This window comes from Saimiri boliviensis, chromosome 4 (genome assembly GCF_048565385.1).
Source record: "Saimiri boliviensis isolate mSaiBol1 chromosome 4, mSaiBol1.pri, whole genome shotgun sequence".
Classification (NCBI taxonomy): domain Eukaryota; kingdom Metazoa; phylum Chordata; class Mammalia; order Primates; family Cebidae; genus Saimiri; species Saimiri boliviensis.
In genome coordinates, this window is record NC_133452.1 from 77,948,833 (window position 1) to 77,954,832 (window position 6,000).

Below are 6,000 nucleotides of genomic sequence, written 5' to 3' on the forward strand. Positions count from 1 at the left end.
GTGGAATATTATTCAGCCATAAAAAAGAATGAAATCCTGTTACTTGCAACAACCTGGTTGAAACTAGAGATCATTATGTTACACAAAATAAGCCAGGCACAGAAACACAAACATCAGATGTCCTCACTTATATATGGGAGCTAAAACATTGATCTCATGGAGGGAGTGAACAGAATGGTGGTTACCATAAGCTTGGAAGGGTATTGGGGGTGGGGAATAATAAGGGGTTAGTTAATGGGTACAAAAATACAGTTAGAAGAAATAAAATCTAGTTCTCAGTAGCACAATAGGATGACTATGGCTAACAATAACTTATTATATAATTCAAAATAACTAAAAGAGTATATTTGGAATATTCCCAATACAAAGAAATGATAAATACTTGAGGTGACAGATATGCCAATCACCAAGATTTGATCATTACACATTGTCTGCTTGTATTAAAATACTATATGCACTCCATAAATGTGTATAATTATTATGTATCCATAAAAATTAAAAAATAATATTCAAAAACTTAAAATATTGATAAAACAGCATTTGTTCAAAGTTTGTGTTGGTACTTAATACAGAGAATTTCTTTCATAACTTTGTATTGCAAAATAGCTATATGTATATAACTATACATATCTAGTTTTTATAATTTTTATGTCATTACATTTATTGATTTTATTAATTATTAAAATGTAATTTTGTTAGATTAATAAACTACTTAAGCTTGTTAAAAAAAAAATCTGCCTCCCCGAACCAAGCTCGGGGGGAAACCAGTATTCTGTTCTGCAGACCCTTGAAGTCACTCTTACACAACTCCAGGTCCAGGTCACTTTCCCAAGACACTATCTTAGGAATGACAACACTTCAGTTAGGCTCCCTAAGTGCCAGGCACTGTTCTACTGTTCTATGCTGTGGCAGGGGTGAGTGTGTGTGTGTACCTGCTTTACAATCTTCACAAGAAGTCTATGAACTAGGGACTATTATTATGCCCACTTTATAGATTATGAAACAGAGGCACCCAGATGTAACTTGCCTAAGGTTACATAGCTAGGAAGCAGCAGAATCAAAATTTGAAACCAGTCTGGTTCCAGAGCCTCCACTCTTAACTTCTGTGCTGGGACCCAAAGGGAAAGTCTGCCATTCCAAGAGAACTCTCCTTGTACAGGATCAAATGCCATCACTTATACCAATTATTTAACAAATTTTACATAAATGCATGTATTGATAAGGGGACACAGCTTTACATTGCTATTTAAATTTTGTTATTTTTCTATTCAAGAATATTTTTAAGACATTCTGAGGTCTCACAAAAAAGCTGTTGTTCAGGAATACTTCCATATTATTTGTGAATGATTAAGATAAATGGTTTTAAAGTCCAGCATCATGGCAGTATGGCCTAATAGAACTAGTCAAGATGATTTCTCAGCACACTGCCCTTCCTTCTTCTAGCGGGCACCAATAGTATGATTTTATAAATTGCCAAATTTTCTGACCCTCTAGTTTTATACTGTAAAATGGAGATGATAAGGAAAATTCTGTTTACCTTAGATATTTGTTTGAGGCTCAATGAGACACCACATAAAAAGTACTGTGTCAACTACAAAGCTTCATGTAAAAATAAGTTCTCATTAAAGATAAAAAGATAAGATTAAGAAAATAAAAAATTAATTCTCGCTAAGAAAAGAGGCAATTACATGACTTCACACAAGCAACTGTAGGACATACATCTTTGTTCTGGTATCAGCTAAGATAGAAAGAAAAGAAGACATCAATAGGAGAAGAATAAATTACTCCTGAGGACTCTCTTGAGAAATTGGCTCTGGGGAGAAATCTTCATGGGAAAAATCATTAAAATGAGCAGTCTGGGGAGTGCTGGAGAAGGTCTGCTTTCTCTTTCATGATCTCTGGTAGTTTCCTTCTTGGGGGTTCCTTTTTGGACTACAAGCATCAGAGTGGAAACAGAAGAAACCACCAGCACAAAAGAAGCTATTGCAACAGTAACTTCTAATACAAAAGAACTCAAACACACTAGGAGGATAGGAAGAGGGGTAGTAAGTAAATCTAGCTTGAGATAAGTTTCCATGAAAACCATGATGTTAAAAGTATATGAACAGACTAGGAATCAAAACAGTTACCTAGAGTTTATTTTTGAAATTACGGCTTTAAATCACAGATGTACTTCATCAAGAAGTCAGCACCTGCAAGGTTGGTTCAACATATGCAAATCAAAAAATGTGGTTCATCACATAAACAGAACTAAGGGAAAAAAACGACATGATTATCTCAATAGATGCAGAAAAGACCTTCAATAAAATTCAGCATCCCTTCATGTTCAAAACTCAATAAACTAGGTATTGATGGAACATACCTCAAAATAATAAGTGCCATATATGAGAAACCTACAGTCAGTATCATACCAAATGAGCAGAGGCTGGAAGCATTCCCCTTAAAAATTGGCACAAGACAAGGATGCCCTATCTCACTCCTATTCAACATAGTATTGGAAGTTCTGGCCAGGGCAATCTGGCAAGAGAAAGAAAGAAAGAGCATTCAAATAGTAAGAGAGGAAGTCAAATTATCTTTATTTGCAGATGACATGATCTTATATTTTAAAAACCCCCATTGTGGCAGCCCAAAAGCTTCTTAAACTGATAAGCAACTTCAGCAAAATCTCAGGACACAAAATCAATGTGCAGAAATCAGTTCCTATATACCAACAACAGGCAAGCAGAGAGCCAAATCATGCATGCACTCCCATTCTCAAAAAGAATAAAATACTTAGAAATACAGGTAATAAGGGAAGAAAAGGACCTCTTCAAGGAAAACTACAAACCACTGCTCAAAGAAATCAGAGGGGATACAAACAAATGAAAAAATGTTCCCTGCTCACGGATAAGAAAAATCAGTATCGTGAAAATGGCAATACTACCCAAAGTAATTTATAGATTGAATCCTGTTCCCATTAAACTACCATTGACATTCTTCATGCAATTAGAAAAAACTATCCTAAAATTCATATGGAACCAAAAAAGGACCCAAATAGCCAAGAGATAAAACCTAGTAAATTTCATCTCCCAGGGTCTGTATCTGTCTCATTCACTTCTGCATCCACAACAATTACAAGTGTCTGCCATAGAGAAGACCCACATTATAATTAAATGAAAGAGAGTAAAGACAATCCTAAGCAAAAAGAACAAAGCTGGAAGTATCATAGTACCTGACTTCAAACTATACTACAAGGATACAGTAATCAAAACAGCATAGTACTTGTACAAGAACAGATACATAGACCAGTGGAACAGAATACAGAACTCAGAAATAAGATCACACATCTATAACCATCTGTTATTTGACAAACCTGACAAAAACAAGCAATGGTGAAAACATTCCCTATTTAATAAATGGTGTTGGGAGAACTGGCTAGCCATATGCAGAAAATTGAAACTGGACCCATTTCTTATACCATATACAAAAATTAACTCAAGACGGATTAAAGGCTTAAATGTAAAACCCAAAACTATAAAAACCCTAGAAGAAAATCTAGGCAATGCCATTCAGGACATGGGCACAGGCAAAGATTTCATGATGAGACACCAAAAGCAATTGCAATGAAAGCAAAAATTGACAAATGGTATCTAATTAAAGAGCTTGTGCACAGCCAAAGAAACATTCATTAGAGTGAACAGACAACCTACAGAAGGGGAGAAAATTTTTGCAATCTAACCATCTGACAAAGGTCTAATATCCAGAATCTACAAGGAACTTAAACAAATTTACAAGAAAAAAATCAAACAACCACATTAAAAAGTGGGCAAAGGACATGAACAGGCTCTTCTCAAAAGAAGACATGCATGCATCCAACAAATATATGAAAAAAAAGCTCAACATCACTGATCATTAGAGAAATGCAATGACCATACAAAACCATAATGAGATACCATCTCATACCAGTCAGAATGGCTATTACTAAAAAGTCAAAAAACAACAGATGGTAGAGAGTTTCTGGAGAAAAGGGAACATTTTTACACTGTTGGTGGGAGTGTAAATTAGTTCAACCATTGTGGAAGACAATGTGTAATTCCTCAAAGACCTAGAGGTAGAAATACCATTTGATCCAGCAATCCCATTACTAGGTATATACCCAAAGGAATATAAGTCATTCTATTATGAAGATATATGCATGCATATGTTCATTGCAGCACTATTCACAATAGCAAAAATATGCAATAAACTTAAATGCTCATCAATGACAGACTAGATAAAGAAAATGTGGTACGCATGCCCCATGGAATACTATGCAGCCATAAAAGGACCAAGATCATGTCCTTTGCAGGGACATGGATGACATTGGAAGACATTATCCTCAGCAAACTAACACAGGAACAGAAAACTAAACACTGCATGTTCTCACTTATAAGTGGGAGCTGAATTATGAGAAACATGGACACATGGTGGGTGATAACACACACTGGGGCCTGTGGAAGGTTGGGGTTGGGGGAGAGAGAACATCAGGAAGAATGGCTAATGGATACTGGGCTTAATAGCTAGGTGACAGGATGATCTGTGCACCAAACCACCATGGCACACATTTACCTATGTAACGAACCTTCACATCCTGCACATGTACCCCAGAATTTAAAATAAAAGTTGAAGAAAAAAACAGTCAATATCCTCCTGATCCAGCCCATAAGTCTAGAGGAAAGGAGATAAAGTCTAGTAAATTTCACCTCCGAGGGTCTGTATCTGTCTCATTCACTTCTGCATCCACAACAATTACAAGTGCCTGCCATAGAGAAGGCCCACATTATAATTAAATGAAAGAGTTAGAGTCCAGTTTAAGCCCTGACCTAGCCATTAACTAATTTTGTGACTTCAACCTCTCCAAGCCTCATTTCCACCATCTCTAAAGTCAGAGTGTTAAAGAGCCTCTAAGCTCCCTTTAATTTCCAAAATTCTGTGATTCTATTGTTCTCATTGTAAACCAGATACTTAGGAGAAAGTGAAAAGTCTCTGTAGCACTGGCCTTTTAAATATAAGCCTACAAAGCGTTAAGTATGAAGTTGGACCGCTTAATTGCTGAATATGGCCTAATGTACAAGATAGTCTGTTGACCTCACCTTCATGTCTAGCACACAAAGGAAATCATCATTTCCTGGAGAACTGGTTAGAAAAGGACATTTGAATGAGTAGCGCATCTATCATCACTACAATCACTCAAAGCACAGACCCTCCAGTGAGTCAGTTCTTTATAGAAAATTGTGGCAATAGCATAAATACATATTCACCAGAAAGTATTCATGAGTTACCAAAATATCATGAGCACAATAGTAAATACGAACAATATAAAATGAGCAGCATTAGCTTACCCTGGCCTATAGGAGTTTATAGTGTAGGCCTTTCTAATGATGAAATGAACAGAATCTGGTATCTTGGGGTCTTAATGACAAATTTTAAAGGAGTACACATCATTTAATCAAGTGTATGGTAACTAAGTGCAGCAAATTGAAAAAACTTAGTGAACTAACATAGCCCATTCCCTGAAGTGCTAAATAACAGAGATTAAAAGAGGAATTCAGGAAAAAGAAACTGTTACTGCCATATGTAAATTGGGCGAGATGTATGTAATCCTTGCACATGGGGTTTCACCTGAATTAGAAGAGTAAGAAAGAGGAGAGGTGTATAACCAACGCATTCAGTGAGAAGCAACATATTCCTTCTCCTCACTCCCAGCACAGAATCTCCATTCTTCCAGCCCCAAACGCACTGTCTGAGGCGCTGTTCCTTCCACGGCCTTCCCTCTGAACTGAGTGAGCGCACAATTGAATTAGATCTCACCATTAGAGAAATTGGTCTCCAGAGAGCAGCTCTGAAATCATCCAAGCAGAAAAGTGAGAAAGCATGTTTTATGGTTTGCTGAATGATTCCGAGGCGATGTATAAACTCAGAACCGAGTCTGCCGTGCGCTGGGCTCCATCTATGAATTCCACGTTAGATCAAGGGGTGATA